Source organism: Pteropus medius, unplaced genomic scaffold (genome assembly GCF_902729225.1).
Source record: "Pteropus medius unplaced genomic scaffold, Ma_sr-lr_union100, whole genome shotgun sequence".
Taxonomy (NCBI): Eukaryota; Metazoa; Chordata; class Mammalia; order Chiroptera; family Pteropodidae; genus Pteropus; species Pteropus medius.
Window position 1 is genome coordinate 1,261,718 of NW_024342469.1, and position 18,772 is coordinate 1,280,489.

The window sequence follows — 18,772 nt, forward strand, 5'->3', positions numbered from 1 at the left end:
CGCGACGGACGTGCACACGCGGCCAGCAGCCGTCCTACTCTGGTGCAGCCCCTCTTGTGGCCTGTGAATGGCTGGGGTCCCCTCTGGGCACCCGCGGACACCGTCGTGTGTTGAGGGGAGCACAGAGACTGGGCCCTGTCTAACCCACTCCGTAGTGTCTTCATGTCAGACGAAGCCCACGGTGAGTCGGCGGTCCCCTCATCCAGGCCCTCCAGTGTGGCCGCGGCACCGTGGGGACCGTGGGTCTGGGGCTGGCAGCTCGGTGGCCACTGAGCAGCCCTGCCCTGGCCCACACGGCTGGGGTCTCATCGCCCACCCCTGTGAGCCGGGCCGCCCACCGAGCCCTCAGATTCAATTTCCTCGTCTGGAATGGGGACGACGTGGCACGGCCCGAGGCGACGTGCTCTTGGCGCGCGGGGCAGGGTCAGCGTCGCGGGTGCCGGGCCGGCTCCCGCAGGGCTGGGCTGGGGGGGCACGGGGTCCGGTTCCTTTGCTTTGTTTTCTTCCCCGACCCGAAGCCTTCGCAGCTGGGCGAACTTCGGGAAGCCGGAACGTCGCTCTGAACGAACAAGCTCCGGGGAACCGGGGCGAAAACCTCGCTTTCAGTGCTCGGCGTGAACTCCGCCTCCGTGGGCGGCGTGAGGCCGCGGACCAGGCGAGGACCGTGCTGTGCGCCGGCCCCGCCAAGCGGAGACGCTGGGGGACACCCGGCCCTGCGCCCGCCGCAGGAAAGCCTGGCTCCCGGCACGCACCTGTGCTTGCGGTGGAAAGGTCCCCCGGTGGGGACGCCGAGTGCGGAGCTGGCTCTGGCGAGACCATGTCACCTCAGCACCAGCCCCGCCGAGGACGCAGCCGGCGGCAAGGTGACAGCCTGGACCCACGATCTCGCTCCATCTACAAGCCGGGCAAGGCCCAGGGGTCCAGTTTACCGATACGGTTTTCTAAATATTGCGTTAAAATCGGATGCGTCTTGGTGACAGTGTTTTGGCACTCCCTAGATGTGGTGCCCAAGGCCGGGCCTCGCTCGCCTCGTCCTGTCCCCACCCTGGCCGCTGCAGACCCCCTGCCACCCACAGGCGTCGCTTCACACATCGGGGACAGGCCAGGCCCTGTAGTTGCCAGAGGCGTCCCGGCCACATGTCCCCACGCCCTTCTGAGCCCTCCCCACGTCTGCGGACGGCCCTGTACACAGCAGCGCGTTCGACCCTCACAGCAACTGTCCCCACCACAGAGGAGGACACTGAGCCTCTGAGGGTGTCCCCGTCCAGTGAGCGGTCAGGTGGGGATGGCCCTGCCCTCATCCCAGGCCAACTCGGGGTTCAGGATGGGTGGTGCGGCTGGTGGCCCCCCATCTACCTCCCGCCCCAGGCCAGAGGGTGCGGACTCCCCATGGTTGCTTGGCTGAAGGAGCCGTGGAAGGCCATGGGGCAGGGGGCGTCAGGGGCGGCCAGGGACAGCATGGGGTAAAGGACGGCGAGGCTGGGGGCAGGGCTGGTAAGGCCACAGCGCAGGCCGGGCTGTGTGACCACTGGCCGGTCATTAGTCTCTCTGCGCCCCGGCTCCCCCCATCTGCTCGAGGCAAGGACTGGATCTCACGGGGCAGAGGGCACGGCGCGCCACTGGCCCCAGCCTCCCCACTGCTCCCCTGGAGGAGGCAGCGCCCCACAGGGAGACTGCCCTGCGCGCCAGCGGAGGCCTGGAGAGACCCCAGACGGGCGTCTGTCTGCGCTGAGCTAGGTTCCACGTAAAGCACCCCCAGTCCTCTCTACCCGGGAGAATGCAGTCCCAGGCCCCCCAGAGCAGAGCAGGGGTGGGGTGTGGGGCTGGAGAGACACAGGGGGAGGGAAGGCTAACGGGAGACTGAGGCTCGGGTGGGGGAGGGGTGGGAGGGCACGTCAGCTTCTCACCCACCAGGTGTGCTTGGATGCACAGCCGAGGCCAGAGACAGGTGAGACACACCTGTTCCGGAGGTCGCCTCTTTGAGTCTCATTTCTCTGTGGGCCCCTCCAGGCGCCCCCTCCACCCCGAAAATAGAGGCCATGATCTTGGCAGCTCCCACCTCCCCAATGCCTGCCAGCGGGCACTCAGGTTTCCGACGACATGCCCGCCCCGGTCAGCAGCCCTCTCCAGCCCCGGGGTGCACGGCCACACCAGACCCCTGCGGGTCCCCAGCTTGCCGTCCTGCTGGGCTCAGCCGGGAGCCGGCGCTACTATGTAGCGAGGCCCTGTGTGGTGGGTCACGGGAGAGTTACTATGTAGCAGAGGAGAAGGGATGAACTAGAGCCGCCTGTGTCAACGCACACGAGCCCCGGATCACCCAGGTGAGCATAGAAACCAGCTGCCGGGCCAGGCGTGCTGCAGGGCCAGACCCTGTGACATGCGCAGAGATCACGGCCTGAGGCCCGCTATGGGCCACCCATCCTGTCAATCCTTACGGCCACTTCCTGAGGCACAGGTTTCCCATGATTGCTCAGGAGACAGAATTAGGGACCTTAAAAATCAGCCCAGAGCCGCATGCAGAGGGGTGGGCTCAGGCCGAGTCCACCTGGGCAGCCTCTGCTACCTCCCTGAAGGTTATAATGTCCTCGGAGCCTGCTTCATCTCTTTACCTGTCCATCCACGCCTGTCCACCCGTCCATCCACCCATCATCCATCCACCCGTTACCCATCCAGCTACCCATCATCCATCCATCCACCCATCCATCCCCTGCATGTGTCTGGCTCTGGTCCAGGCAAGCAGCATTCTAGAGGGAATAAGACCCAGCCCTGCCCTCCCAACCCCGCCTGGAGGAGGTGGGCACAGCCTGGGGTGATCTGTGAGCTGCGATTGGGGCCAACGTGGGGTCCTTGAGAGCTGAGCACAGGGCTGAGTGGGCGGCAAGACAGTGATCTGACGTGGACAGAGGACCTCAGAAGGCGAGATCGAGAACGACGGGCCTTCTGCGCAGACACCAGGAGGCGTCCACCTGAGGGACAGGGTGCCAGGGCACAGCAAGGCGGGCTGAGCTAAGCAGAGCTGGCGGGGCCTTTTACGTGTCTGTAAACGTCACTGGGACGAGTGCCATGCACTTCCAAGGCGAGAGGTTCCCCACATCGCCACTGTGATAAGGGGCCCCCTCTCTCTACCGGGCCCGTGTGCCACATCCGGAGACATCTGTGCTCCCACTCTTCTCCCCGTCCCCCGTGGCCGGCACCTGAGGGGTGCCACGGCTCCCCGCACTCCTGCGCTCAGCCATGGCGGCGAGCCCTCACACGGTCCCTGAGCCCGCCCCACGCCCGAGCCTACGTGCCCTCCAGCGGCCCTGCAAACGGGCGGTGGACGGTGGCCAGATTGCATGTGACAGTGGGACTCTGACCCATAGTCTGGGGCAGCTGCCCAGGCCCCCAGCCGGCCGCAGCTCCTGGCCCCTCGCTGTGGGCTCGGACAGAGACCCCAGCTTCCCTCACGTCGGTCCCCACTTCCAGCTCCCAGCGTGCCCCGACCAGGCACACGGGCGCCCAGGCTGGCCGCCCCAGCTCCCTGGGGAGCCCCGTGCTGCCCTCTCACACGGCTCCCCGCCCCGCCGGCCTCAGCTCTGCACGAAAGCCCCCACGTTCTCACTCCCGCGGCTTCCTCGGTGGCCACAGGCAAAGCCCTGCTGCCCCCAGCGGAGCCTGGGGACCCCGACCCCGACACCCTCGCTCCATCGAGTCCTCCCAGCCGCTGCCTCAGGTCACATGCACGCACGTCCTCGTCTCGGAGCTGCTCTGGGGACCCGCACGGGCCACCTTTGCCACACAATGCACCCTTTGTGAAGGGACCAGCTGGGAGGGCGTTCTGCACGGCGGTCCCTGGCGTGGGTGGGTTCGGGAAGGACGAAGGGCCGGCGAGGAGCGGGAGGGGCCCCGCAGGCTTCGCTCGGGCGGGGAGCAGCCACTGTGCCGCCCAGTGCTCTCGCCCGACCTCTACCCCGACCCCCACCAGCCAGAGTCCCCCATCAGCCCAGGACGAGGCTGGGAGTGGGGGCGCCGCGGGCCTTCGACGCTGTGACTTGGCCCTGGGGGTCCCTGTCCAGGGACCAGGCCCCCTCTCCCCGGGCGAGACGCCCGACCTGCAAGGGAAGCCGGGCTGTCCTCTCTGAGTCACAGGCCACCCTCGGGAACCTCCCCGGGTCCCACCCACCCCGCTTTTGGGAAACGAACGGGGGAGGCGGCTTTGGAATGTTCGCGTCAGTGGTCCTGGTGGCTGCCGTTTCTCCTGCCCGCAGCTCGGTGGGTCCCGCCCAAGGCCCCGAGGTGGCGACTGTCACTAATTCCTGAGGCTCAGAGCCACAGAGCCCCGGCCAGGGCAGGACACCCACAGGCCATCAGCCGAACCCCCGCCTGCAGCGCGCCCCCGGGCCCACGGCGCCGTGCAGAAATGGCTTTGGTCACGCGCCACCTGTCTACAGCATGGGAGGCCTGGGACCCGACCCTGAGCAGCGACACGGAGAACCCTCAACGCAACCTCTAAATAAGGTCGCAGCCCCGGCCGGAACATCAGAAATGACTTATTGATTTTTAAAATGCGGGGGTCACTGCTTGCTGCTGCTGGCGTCTGGAACCTTTCTAACAGGGTTGCTGGGTCTCCGTGTGGCAATCGTCACCTCGACAACAACAGAAGTCCATCGTCTCGGCGCCGGAGTCCCCGCAGGAGCTCACGGGGCCCGAAGGAGAAGGCGAGACTGACCGCCCGTGAACTGCAGGGCGCCCGGCCCACAGGTGCCCGGCCACAGGGACGAGGCCCCCAGCGTTGGCGGCACCTCCCGTCCACCAAACGCGGCGGGAGACACACACACGGCTGCCCGCCCTGCTGCACATCGGCTGCCCCCGCCCCCCCCACTCAGCTCCTGTCCCTCACCATCCCTGGAGCAGCTAGAGGGTCTCGGTGTCCTGCAGAGGGACCACAGAGTGTCACTGTGAGGAACGTCCCGCAGCCCGGGGAATGGAAAGGCTTCGTCTTGATGGCCCTGCCCATCATGAGCTGCATGTCCGTCCTTGAGTAGGAAGGACACTCTGAGGGTGACGGTGCACGCTGGCCCCAGCCCACACGGCGTCCCCCAGAACCAGGGCGGAGAGAGGCTCTGACCCGGTGGCCTTGTGAGGGCAGCGGCCCCAGCACCATGTCACTGGCACTGTTCCCGATGAAGCGGGCCGGGCGCTGTCATCGCTGTCACGTGTGCCGTGCCAGAGACAGGGGTCAGCGACAGCAATGCTCTGATCGGCTGGGCCGGCCAGGTCGCCTGCTCGTCCTGGCCAGGGGTCTTGGCCTGAGGACCTCACTGTTCGCCGAGGGGCCTGAACCGTACCTCCCACCCCCACCCCCACCCTGGTGAGGCCCGCGTCCCGAGACCCTGCTGGGGGCCTGGGTGGGAGCACAGTGGCACCCGGTGCCAGCAGCACAGGCTGGTGGCCCAGATAACAGTTATTGCTCACAGTGCTGGGCCGGAGGTGAGCCCCGCCCCGGTGAGGACCGGCCTCCGGGCGCACATGCTCCCGTGTGGCAGAGAGGTCATCGCTCCTGCGTCTCTTCCTGTGAGGTCATGGTCCTGTAACGGGGGCTCCACTTGATGACCTCGTCCCTCCCCACCCCCCAGAGGCCTCACTTCCAAGTACCTGGGGGGTTAGGTTTGACACAGGAACCTGGGGACACGAGTCACTCCGCGGCACCCACTCATGGCAGATGCTCTCCTGGGCGCACCTGTGCACACACTGTCCTTGGGAGCCCGGTGGCCATGGCTGCCCACCGGGAAGTGGCCCGCCCGTCTCCATCTGTCTGGCCCATGTGGCGCCTGGACCTCCCGAAGGGCCAGCCCTGCGATGCCTGTGCCGCCGTCCAGTCCACACGCCCGCTGGGTCCTCGTCGGCCTGCAGCTCCGGGGCCACGCCCCACGTCCCCGCCTGCACGTGAAGATGCTGCCACCGCTTCCTGTGGGCCACGCGCATAAAGGGACACAGGGACGGCGAGAGGCTTCTCTCCTAACCGGCGCCACTCCTGATGGCGCCCTCAAACCGGGGCTGGCGGGAGAGGGTGGGCCCTCTGGGACCCAGCTGGGCCCGACTCTGTAACGGTGTCATTAGTGGCTTTGAGGCTATGTCCCTGGACGCAATCTGCTGCTTGCAAATGCAGATGATCATGGGCTCAAAGTCACCGGGAGGCGCAGTGGCTATTAGGACACATCGCGTCAGCCCCAGAGGGGGCACATTCAAACCGAGATTTAATTTGTCTGCGTGTAAAATGTGGGCCTCTGAGATACGCCCAGGCCAGAGAGCAAACGAGTGTGTGCCGGAGAAAAGCAGACGGCGATTTGCCGGCTCCCAACAAATTGAACATAAGCTCACATTACGATGCGGCCACAGAGAGGGGACACGCAGTAATGACTGCATTGGGATGTGGCAACAGTGGCCCTGGTGAGGGCGACCGGCCGCGGGCCCGGCTCGTTATCCACCTGGGAGCCTCGTCACCTTCCCCAGGCCCAGAAGTCGGGGCCGGTCTGATGAGCGGACCCTGGTGGGAATGGGGGACAATCTGGGAGCAGGGTGGTGAGTGTCACCTGTGAGCGTCGTGTCTGTGAGGGGCCGTGTCTTCAGGACCAGGCCTGCAGGTCCAGGGGACAGTGTGAGAGGCCTGGACAAGGCTGGGCGCCCTGCCGGCCTCCGCGGGGGGCGGGGGACGCCCTCGCTACCGCACCCACAAGCACCCTGCCAGGCGTGCCAAACCCACGGGGACGGGCACCGCACGCACGCCTTCCACGTGGACGCTGTCTCCGCCCCGCGCCCTCACGTGGTCGGCCCTCTGCGTGTCTGTCCTCACACCTGCCCGTCACGCTGACCGGAGCCCCGCCCCAGTGACCTCATTTTAACATAAGTTCCTCTTTGAAGACCTTATTCTAGATACAGACCCACTGAGGTGCCGGGGATTAGGACGTCAGCAGAATTTGGGGACCCAGTCAACCCCCGACACACCGAACGTGGTCACGTCTGTTGTCACTTGGCCCTGACCCCCAGACCTGGCCCTTGTCCCGATTCCTGCAGCCAAGGTGGGCGTGGACACACCCAGCAACGCCAGGCTCTGCTCGCGGCTGGCTGTCGTCAGGCAGGGGGCTGGCACCAAGACGGGCAGTGCCCCCGAGGCGAGTCAGCATGGCGGCCCAGGTGTGGACAGAACACCGAGCCAGCCGCTTGGGACCGATGGCCCTGCTCACAGCCCTATCGCGCCCGCGGGGAGTCCAGGCCCAAGTGTGACTCCCAGGTCCCCTTACAGAAACCAACGATATTCTAACCCGGGCCTGCCGGGGACGCGTCTGCCCACAACGGGTGCAGATGGCAGAGGCTGATTTGAATAAATCTATTAATTATCTGCAGCTTAGCACGCGTGCGTATGTGTGTAAGCTGCGGCTTCTAAATAATGTGATTTCGAAAGCTCAGCATCTATGACATGTAATTACTTCTCCCTGTGGTCTGTGGGATCAAGACGCAATGATCACTGGTGGCCCCAAGAGCCTGGGCCCCCCGAGGGGCCGGCCCGCTTCCCCCCAGGCCCCGCGGAGACCCCCAGTGCTAGGACAGACGCATCTTCTGCGCCCGAGACGCCCCTGTGCCCCGCTCCAAGGCTCGGGGTCACCAGCTCCCGGGGGTGGGGCCCCAGGCCACGTTGTCACCATGGCCAGTCCATGCCATCCTTTCGCCGCCTTTGCTGCCAGGAGCAGACTTCAGAGTCTGGGGCCTTAGCCAGGTCCCTGGGCCCTGAGCTCACCTGTGGACCCCGCCCCAGCCCCAGGACGCCCGCTGGAGGCGGCAGGGGGAGGAGGGGGCGGGGGCCAGGCCCTCACACGCACGGGGGCCCCCAGCCTCCCAGGGCCTTGGTCTCAGAGGGCGCCCCTCCCCGACAGGTCGCGGTTTTCGGCATGTGACCCTACAGCCCCTGGGCCACCAGCCACCACTCCCCCCGTGCCCGTGCCCTCCGACAGGTTTCCCGAGGCCCTGCCCCCAGGGAGTGGCTCGGACATGGCCCCAGCAGAGGTCACCCCTCCTCTGAGACCTCTGGGATGCAATGCGCTCCCCTGGTAGCAGGGGGCCTTGGCCTGCAGGGCGCCCACTCCTGGAGGGGTCCCCACGGCCCAGGGCACCTCGGGGGGGACTCTTTCCTCTGAGCCCTATTTCCTTCTCGCTCCCCAATAAAGACGGGACGCGGACGCCCCTGAGCGGAGGCCGCGGGTGTGTCACAGGGCGCGAGGGTGCCACCCCGGGCTGCTGTCCACGTCGAATGCAGAGTCTGGGAGAAGCGACACCGCGGGGCGAGCTGGAGGGCCCGAGGCCCAGGTCGCAGAGGGTCTGCCCTGAGCTCACCAGGAAGGCGGCCAGGTGTGGGCGAGGGATGAGAGGCCGGAGGCCAGGGGGCTCGGCTGTGCAGCCCAGCTTACAAAGAGCGCCGAGCCCACAGTGGTCCCACGGGACCAGCCTGAGACCCCCTCCCCCTGCCCCCTCCTCCCATGGTCTCCGCAGAGCCCCCACCCCGTGTGCCAGGCCTGGGGCTGTGTCCAGGAAACGCAGGGCGCGGACAGCGACCGGCCTCCCGAGGCTCAGCGGTCCTGTGATGGGGAGTCCGCTGCCTTCGTCTGGCTCCCAGCCGATGCTGGCGGCTGCTGGCGTGTCTTCCGCCTCTGCGGACTCAGGATCCCGGCCTGGCCCGGCACACGGCCGCCCAGGATCCCCACCCACGGCACCGTCCAGTGACCTCCCCAGACACAGAGCTGCTGCCCGTAGAGACACTCAGCAACCCCGGGTGGATGAGACGGTGGACCATAAGTGCCTCTGAAGAGTCGACCCCCAAAATGCTGACATCTAGGAACAGACGCACCCACATAATTGTGACGATGGACCCAGGGCACGAGGGGTTCGGGGTGTGCAGGCGCTCGGCATTTAATAATTCTTAAATCACATCTCAGACGCCTGGGAAATTTTGAAATAATAATAATTTGGAGGTCTAATCTGTTAAAACAATAGCTTTTAATATTCATTTGTTACTGGCAATAAATGGCCATAATAATTTGATGATTAAGCCGTGTGACCTTCACCGAACCTTAACAGTCCTCATTTGCATTCTCATTAAAATGACACTTTCTGTCTCATTCTTTGAAATGCGTAATACTCATCTTCCCAGAATTTCCAAAGCCTCCCTAAAGAGTAATTAACTCATGTGATTAAAAATGTAATATGTTGGGAACATTTTTTACTTTACGAAGGTACCAGGTTAAAAGTTTTAATATGCACTGTATTAATCATAAATCATTTTGATTTAAAAAAAAAAAGCCTCGCAGAACGAGAAGTAAATGGAAAGCTTCATTGTCAATGTTGGATTATGATAATTTCTTTCCTATCCTAATTTTTATTAATGGAAAAAAATGATGAACTAAACTAGCCCGTCAAACTCCTGCACCTTCGAAGCCTCGGCCCACGCTTGCGGTGAGCTCCCCGGAGATGCCGCCTCGCAGGGGGACCTTCCGGGACATCTGAGACGGGCCTTCCCCCGCTCCGGCTCTTCCCGGCCCCCCGGAGCTGCCCCTGGGGGAGGGCAGCAGATGAAAGGCCTTGAGTTGGCACCTGGTGTCACCCTGGGGGAAACTCCGCATCTCCTGTGAGGCTCATATTCGGACAACAGCGGCCGGGACAAGCACGACCGTCCCCACCGCAGGGAAGGGCTCGGGGAGCTGGGCTCACCTCTGGGCACAAGTGCCTGCGAGGTGCCAAGTCGCGGGCCAGGCTCCGGGCCACGAGACGTCCTCCCAGGGAGGCAGGGCCCGACAGAGGGGCTCGGGTCTGTCGGGGCTGAGAGGAAGTCGGGGAGGCAGGGTCCGGGCGGCACTGTGTGGCGGGCGGCACTGTGTGGCACGAGGCGTGAGCGCGGGACGCTGCCGGCACCCTCTGAAGGCTGTGCCCTTGCTGCTCTAAAAAAGGCGCAGGGCCCGCAGGCACAGGGAGACGCGGGGACACGGGGTCACGGGCGTGTCACAGGACCGTGCCGTCCGTGGCTGCCCATCCACATCGGGTACAGAGCGTGTGGGAGAAGCAGGTCCCCTCCAGCACCCATGGGTCTGCCGCCACCTGCCGGGAGCCCTGCGCATGGCTGCGTCCTGAGCAGCCTTAGCTGGGGTCGCAGGTGTCCCACGATCTGCACCCGATGGATGGGAGGGGAGCCTGCACTTGGGTCCTCCTCCTTCTAGCCTGTTCCCTCGTGACCCGGACACCTTGTGAGCGCCCGTCGTCCGGGCTCACAGTACCGGGGATGCTGCAGTGAGCGCGGCCACGCCTGCTGGACGTCTGCAGGGCCGGCCGACCACGCGCAGAGAGCACGGCCCCCATCATCTGCCCGGCGGGGGTGGCACTGCCACGGAGACGAACCCAGCACGGCAGGGACAGCTGGAGGGAGGCAGCTGGCTGAGTCCAGGTGGGCCGAGGAGCCTCCCCGAGGAGGTGACGTCTGGTGGGGACCAGGACTGCACGAGCCGTGCCGAGACGCAGGAAGGAAGCTCTGGGCGGCGATGGCGGGCAGACGGGGCAGAGTCCCCAGCTCTCAGGGAGGGCAGGAGCTCCGGAGGGCTGTGCTGAGCCCCGGTCAGTGGGGAGGCGAGGGGGGTGGCCGGCAGGAGAGGGCACAGGCGGTGACGACTACGAGCTGGAGTCATGTGGGGGCGTCCGCAGCACGGGCCCTGCTGGCGCTGGCTGAGCGAGTTCCCAGTGTGTGGACGGGGCTCGAGCTCGGGGTGTCCGTCCGGGTCTCTCTCCCCATCGTCCATGCCCAGGCACCACTGGACCCATTTCACGGCCCAGAGCAGGGCTGGGCTCAGCCTCCAGGGACGGTGGGCGAGCGAGCAAGTGAGTGGAGCGAAGGAGTGAGGAGTGAGTGTGTGAGCGTGTGAGTGAGCGTGTGAGTGAGTGTGCGTGAGCGCGTGGCAGCCAGTGCGGAGCAGGCCCCGCTGCGGCCGCTGCCCCTCCCGCGGGAGCCCGGCGGGGCCTGGCGCACATGGACGTTTGTTTACGGGTTTCCCAGGCTGTCAGCATGATGAAAGGACCCTTGACAAAATCGATGACTCCAGCACGCTGAGTTAATCTGCAGGAGACCCTCCTGAGGGCACGTCCCACTCCGCCTGCCACTCAGCGCTGGGCGAGGGCGGCAGGGGGTCCCCAGCCCCACTCGGAGCGGGCACCACGGGCTGCGGGCACCGGGACCGAGAAGGGGCGTTCCTGGCTGCCACTGGGCAGGGGTGGGGCGGAGGGCTGGGCTGGGACAGCGCTGGGCGAGCAGATGTCTCCGGAATGAAGAGACCGGGGTCACAGAGTGAGGCCTCGAAAGGACAAGAGGGGACACAGCCTCCTGCGGGCCTGCTCAGCCTCGTGCTGCCTCCGACTGGTCAGCTGTCCACGGATGGCATCCGTCCCGGGCCAGGGCGAGGGGGGTGCAGAGGCAGAGCCCCAGGACCACAGGGGGACGTCCCTGAGCAGCCCTGCCTTCCCGTGCTCCGGCCACCTGTTCATCACAGCATCCACTGTCCACTTTGGTCCCACCAGCTGGCCCAGAAGGCCCCAATGTGATCTTGCAACTCGGCCACCAGCAGCTTCTCCCTGAGCACACAGCAGAGGAATCGCTGCGGCCAGGCGGTGGCTGGGCTGGGCTGGACGATGGCCCTCGGGGAGCAGAGAAGGGAAGGCCTCGTGGGTCCCCCGTGCCTCCCCCCTCCCAGCCCCCTTCCAGGAGCCGCAGAGCGCGGGAACGACACGGAGACGGCCCCGAGCCTCTGCGCCCTGCGTGCCCTTACACACGCACCTCAAAGGAACAGTGCGTTACACACCCCAGCGGGTCTATATTTAGAGCTGAACTTTAAGGCAAATATCAGTGCTCTGGAATAGAATTCCTGACGGGCTGGTCCTGTAGGGCGAGCTCGGCCAGCCGGCGAGCGGCCGTCCCTGGTCCCAGGAGGAGCAGAGAGCAGCCGGCGGCAGAGCAGGGGCTGGCCTGTGTCCGCGTCGGCAGGGCCCACCTCCTGCTCACCAACGCACCTGGACAGCGACTCACCCTTGCACCCTGAGGCGTGGGGGCTTTGTATGATGCTGTGCCGGGGGCCCGGGGCAGCTAGGTGGGCCGAGGGGACAGCATCCCAGGAGGCCGGCTAACAGCTGGGGGCCTTCTCAACAGCAGCAGAGGAAGGTGGCCTGGCTGGGTCTGGGAGCACCTGCCCCCTGCCTGGAGATGGAGTGGACCACAGGTGTCTCCATCATGGGACAGAGCCCTGGGCCAGGACCCCCACACAGGTCCAGGCTCCGAGACCTGCTGGCTGTGCAGCCTGGGCGAGGCCCCCATGCCCACAGGGACTATCGGGTGGGCCCGCCTTGGGGTAGGACCCCTGCTGGGCCGGGTCTGTGAGCCTGAGCTGCACGTCCCCACAGTGGGTCCCTTGAGCAAGGCACGCTCACCCTCCAGGGCAGTGTGTGGGGGATGGGGCAGTCCCGCCTCAGAGCCGGAGCTCTCGGACCCTGGGCAGAGGCCAGAGGCCCATCCAGGGGCCCCATGTCACTTTCCCTGGCACCGCGGATCCACCGGGGCCCACCTCCTCAAACCGAGGGAAGCAGGGGCAGGCTGCCGGCCTCCGACTCCCAAGCCACAGCTCTGCAGGGCTGACACCCCACCCCTCCCTGGGACATCAGCCCTGGGCGCCAGAGGCGCAGGACAGCAGGACCAGCTCTCCACCTGGGGGCCACCGGCAGCCCCCAGCCCCGGGAGACCAAGGCCCGCACCTCCAGCGCCCTCCGGCCTTGCCCGCCTGTCCCAGCTCCCAGGAGCTCCCCAGGGTGCTGGACCCGCCCCCCACCGCCCTGGGATGACAACGGCTCCTCCGGGGATTCCCGCCTGCGTCACGGCAGATGTCACCGACCCACCTCCCTCCAGGTGCCCAAGATGCCAGAATCTTCTCGAGAGAGCCCGTCGGGCACTTAGGACGAGCTGATGGGGAAGAGGCCACCCTGGAAGTCCTCTCGTCTGCCTGGTCTCACCTGCGTCCCGCAGGAAGCCACTTCACCTGTCTCTCCCGTGCACGGCCATACCCGTCCTGGCCAGGTGTGCCCTCTGCTCACCTGGGCCCTGGCCTGGCAAACCGAGTCATCACCCGGCTCCAGCAGCCTGGTCCTCACACCATCCTGGACAGGAGGCATCTCCTTGGACCTCAACAAAGGAAGTGGGGAGACACACGTGCTTTTCAAATATGCGTACCCCCGCCTCGCTACACACGCTCTGCTCAATCCCCAGAGACAAGGCGGGTGATGGGCGTGCCGGCCGCCTGCGCCTCTGGTTGGAGAATAGGCTACTGCCGGTGAGTGTCCCGGCTGAGGCGAGATCGTGGAGCCTGCAGGCTGGCCCGTCCCTCACTGTCCAGGCTGGAAATCCAGTCAAAGTGTCTTCCGCGTCTGACTGGTAAAGCTGCCAGGCTGGGCTCGCTCAGGCTGGAGCTGGGTCATCACCACTCCGCGTTCTGACAACTTAGCCGAAAAGTCTGGATGCAGATCTCTGGGACCCCAGCGGGGTCCGTGCAAGACAGGCGGGGGTTTCCGGGGGCTCCGCCCTCTCGCTCCGCCCTCTGCTGGGTCCCTGCAGCCCCCAGGGAGCCAACTGACGGTCACGAGGCCCTGGGCCGAGCTCGCTCCCCTTCCACAGGCCATTTCAGCGACTTCTTTCCGGAAGTCCTCCGGAGGGCTCTGCCTTGTCCTGAGGATGGGATGCGGGGACCATATGGAGAAGCACCTACTTCTGACACCACGAAGCACACGTGACCTTCGCTCACCAGCAGGTGTGGGGTCCTGTGTGAGGCCCTGGGACACGGGGCAGGCAGCACGTGGAGCCTCACCCTCTGCGGCCAGTGGCCTCAGGACCAGGGCACGAGGGACCCCGTCCCTTCCTTGGGGGAGGCCCTCGTGTCGTTCAGAAGCCACAAAGGGTGGCATGGAGGCTGAGCGTGAGAGGAAGGGCCGCGTGTGGCGGGCGCCAGGAGCCTGGCTCCCGAGACCAGCTGGGACGCAGGCTCGGGTCACTCAGCTGCGCTGTGACTCGGCTCATCCTCAGGACAAGGGGCCCAGACAGCACCTCACAGGGTGGGCTGCTGCAGTGTGTGAACCGCTCGGGCCAGCTGTCAGGGGCCCGCGGTGAGCACCAGTGGCTCCTGGCAGCGGGCTGGCCCTGCCGGCCCGCGCCTGTGCCCGAGCCTCGCACGTGGGCGGCGGCCTGCAGCTCCATCCACCATCAAGGCCTCACTGTGCTGACGGATCCCGACCCAGTGTCTCCAGGCCGGGCCGCCCGGCCCTGCCCCCGGGCACGCCGGCCTGGCGCCGTCTCCAGCAGGATGGACAGACTTGACGAGAGCCGGTCCATGCCCCCGATGGCACCTGTGCCACTTTTGTTTGAGTTCCTATAATCTGCTTTGTGAGGCCTTGGGTCCCCTTCTCCAAATGCCACCGAGTGAATATGATGAATAATATTTAAATTCAAATCAGTCCGCTTCCTGAAATGCATGCAGAAGCGTTTGCCACCAAAGTTCATGATCAGCATGGATCTGGAGCTCGTTCTGCACTGCCGGCTCTGTGCCTGCCGCTCGCTGCTCGGGTGGCCGGTGACCGCCCCCCGACCCCGGTCATCTTGCCGGTGGCAGTCGTGGACGGCCCAGGCGCTGTGGGCGTGCGGGTGTGTGGGCGTCGGCGTCGGGCTCCAGCTGCCAGTGCTACGTGTCTGCAAGTTTCAGGCAACGGGGCGGTCCAGCTTCGGTGACCCTCGAGGCGGGGGCAGGCGGAGGCACGCGGGACCCTGCGTTTGGCTGACGTCAGGCCCCGTCCAGTCGGGAAAGGGCTGAGGTGTGTTTACTCTTCACGGTTCCATTTCTGAAACAATTTACAGCCACGTCACGCCAACGAGTCCGCGTCGTACATGCGACCACTCTCCTTCAGGTCGGTTGATTTCTGCGACGAACGTCTCTTTGGCCGAAGCCTCGGCGTGGGCGTGATGATCTCACACGGTCTCATTCCCAGGAAGACAATGAGTCCGCTGAAAACAATCGCCTTGAGCCCAGCGACGGGCCGAGTGTGCATGAAGCTCCTGCTGGGTGACGGCCACCGCGGCGAACTGGGTTGAGGCACGGAGAGAAAGGACAGCGGTGGACTGTTGGGTACGTGCCCGTCCCTCGCTGGGGCTGTGCTGGCCGAGGGGCCTGCTTCGGCCAGTGGGACTGAGTGACAGCAGGGGCGGGAAGCGACCAGGAGCTCGGCATGTGCTTCCGGGCGGGGACCCTCAGGCCGTGAGCCCAGCCTGCAGCCCGGACCACAGCCCTGCCCGGAGCCCACCACCCGGTCCACCTGCCCTGACGTCACGGACCACACGGCCACAGCCAAGCTGGGCCAGCTGGCCTGCAGACGTGCGTCCACGCCGAGCCCGAGCCCTCCCCCCGTTATGTGGCACTGGCCGAGACAGGTGCTCCCTTTCTCGGCTCTGAGGCCCCAAGCTCGCTGCTCCCTGAAGCACTGGCGGTCAGCTTGGCTTCACGCTCGCGAGGTGGGGGACAGCGTGGCCGCAGGTGGCACCTCAGTCTCCGAAGCCCCCACCATGTCCTGCCTATGTTCTGCTCAGGACGGGCACCCCCACACCAGGAGGCTCGTCCGTGAGCTCCGAGGGACCTCCAGCGGCGGGGGCATCCCGGCCGCTCTCGGGGGTCCTCACCTTGGAGGCTGGCCCCCCAGGCACACCCCCTGTGGCCGAGGCCCCCCTACACTGGGGACTCCGGGGTCTCCTCCTCTCCTAGGACATCTGAGGACCCGAGAGGGATGAGCCCGTGGCACACACACGAGCTCGGAGGGGAGGCTCTTGGGTTTGCTTCCATGACATCACCTTGTCTTGGCTTCTGGATCTGCCACTGATGTCACCGAGAGCCACCGAGCGTGAAGTGACAGGCGGGGACACAGTGTCCGCCTCACAGCAGCATTGCAAACTCGCGTGTGCATCAGACCCCTGGTGGTGACGGGAGGCCACCAGGATCTCCGGGCGGGGCGAGGCCGGCAGCCTACGTTTCTAACCGCCCCCCCCGCACCCCACGCCGAGGACCCCCGCTTAGAAGGGCGTCGTGAAGATTACGCGAAGTGATGCCTGCCAGGGGGCCAGCAGGCCTGAGCCTGTGACCCGGAGCCCTCGAATGCCAAGCCCTGTCAGCTCCCTGTGATCACAGTATGAAGGTCCCCGCAGCCCCGTGCCGAGTCCAGGACCCCCGCCCCCGCCCCCCGCCCCCCAGCTCCGGGCTCGGGGCCGACACCCCGTGCTTACAGTGTCACGGGCACACCGTCCTCACTTCCCTCCCTGGAAGGTGCATCTCGACAGGCGAAGGGACAGAAACTCCAGGGGGAGGGCCGGAGAAGGGTTGAACGCGGGTGACCCCGAAACCCAGGGAGCGTCCCTGACAGTCTGAACCACGGCCCGACACCCCCGAAGCAGCTCGGGGGTCCCCCGGTCCAGCACCGGGGCGCAGTGGCGGAGGGCGACGCCCCGACCCCCGCACGCCCCGGGGCCTCGGCGCGGGGGCTGGAGCGGGGGCTGGAGCGCGGCCCGGCGTCCGGTCCGCAGACCTAGATGCCGTGAGACATTTTGACCGTTTCTATTTCTGCTTCCACAGTTCAGTTCGGCAGTTTTCTCCTGAGAGCCGGGAAACACATTCTTCTCTACCATTTTTAATCTTCTTTTATTTATCAAACGTAGCTCCTCTTTCGGTGGATTAAAACAGACTTGGATGGAGTCTGGAAAAACACACTCTTTTAAAACAAGACGAAGATTGAGTCTGGCCGACAGGCGATTTCGACCCTCGGCTCGCGGGGCGAAGGCGGGTGGCACGGTCTGCCGCGGTGGCTGTGGCCTTCCCGCCCGGGGTTGGCGCTTGCAGGAGCCACCAGAGCCAGGGTCCTGGGACCGGGCAGCCCGGCACGGGGCCCACAGACTGGGCCCTTCCAGAACCACAGACAGCGCTTGATGGCCGCACACCGGGTGCCACGCGATGGGGCCTGGGGACTCGTCGGAGGAAATGCCACATCCCTCCTCCCGCCCCCGTCGTTCAAGAAACTCGGCCACCATGCCCGTCACCCACACAGCCCCGCCGACGCCCCGGGAAGGCACCGCAGGAAACGAGGCTCTCACCAGCGGCACGTGTGCCGTTCCCCGAGAGCCCGAGAGGATGGTGGTGTCCACGGCGCTGAGGGTCCCCACGGGCCGCCCTCACGCACGGCATGTGATTGTCAGTGGAGGGGGACTTTACGGCAGCGGGCCTGGTTCCGACGCCCGTGCCCCAGGACAGGTGTGACAGCACGAGGAAGAAGCTGTTCCTCCGCCCCTGCCAGCGGCACCTGAGGCCGTGGCCCCCCCAGCCTGCCCACCGCGGCTGTTCTAGGGACTGGCTTCTGGTGTCCCCGGCACAGCCCTTGGCTCACTACCCACCTGGCCCAGCATCCAGGAGCCTCAGGAACGGTGGTCCCTGCATAGAACTGGCCTTAGGCCCACAGACCCCGGAGCCACCGTCCCTAAGTCAATGCGGGGCACTGGCACGTACTCGCTCACCCACCCGGCAGACACTGAGCGTGTCCACCCTGCTAGGCTGTCAGGTGTCACCTATTGACAAAGTACCTCTCACAGGGATGGCTCTGAGCTCCCTCGGGCACTGGGACCGTGCCGTGGGACTTCCACGCTCGCAGTGACGCCCCCCGCCCCCCACGATAGTGGGGGCTCATTCTGCGGAATGGACGTAGACGCGGCCACCTAGTGGCCTCCCGGGCAGAGCCATGTGACCGAGGACGAGTGGTAACTCCTCCCGCTGGGCAGCGCACGGCGGGGCCAGGGCAGAGCCGGGCCTCCCTGCCGGGCTGCGGGGCAGGCACTAGAGGGGCCTCAGCCGGCCCGGGGCCCCCTCTGGGGCTCTGCCCCGCCCCACTCCCTGCCCCCCACGGCCCTCACAGCCACAGGACGTGGGCAGAGCACTGCCCTACCCGGCCCCTGCCCGCGGCGCCTGGCACGCCCGCTGGTAGCCGGGGCTGAGCATTGCATCTCATGCACGTGTGGGGTGCCCCGTCCCTGGGGACAAAGGGAGCGGAGGAAGGGTCTGTCCACCTGTCTGTGCGAGGCCGAAGGCCACCTTCTATGTCCCTTGAGACCCGTTTTCCTGGCACGGCTGTCCTGGAAGTGGGCTGTGGGTGGTCACTGCAGACAGCCCTTCTTCTGTCCTGGCCAGGAGCCACTGCAGCCCTACCCGGGATGGGCTGGATCCTGCGGGGGTCCCAGCACTGAGCACGCTGGGCAGGGGCCGGAGCAGCAGAGCCTCTGGCCGGTCGACAGGCACCTCACAGCAGTCCCCATTTCCACCTGTCCCCGTCTCCCCCCCCTGCACTGTCTCATAAGTGTCCCCCCAGCACGCCTGGTCCTGTCTCCCCCCCCACACTGGGTCAATATTAACCATTGGGGACGAGTCAGCTTTATTCAAAGGCAACACAAGCTGCCTCCCGTCTAAGGTGCCCCCACCCCAGGCTCAGCATTTGCATGAAACGCCTCCCAACAGCCCAGAAAGGGCATCGCCGCACGAGGAACCGGGCGCAGAGAGCTGACCTGCCCTGGCAGGCGGGGCTGTGTCCCGAAGAGGGAGAGAGGCTCAGGTCCCCACACACCCTCCTCTGCACACAGGCTGCAGACGTGAGC

General features: G+C 65.9%; 1 protein-coding gene across 1 annotated transcript in view; it reads right to left on the minus strand.

Annotated features, from left to right (window-relative positions):
• TAFA5 (TAFA chemokine like family member 5) overlaps positions 1 to 18,772 on the minus strand; it is a 123,170-nt gene that overhangs the window by 76,033 nt on the left and 28,365 nt on the right. The window lies entirely within an intron of this gene.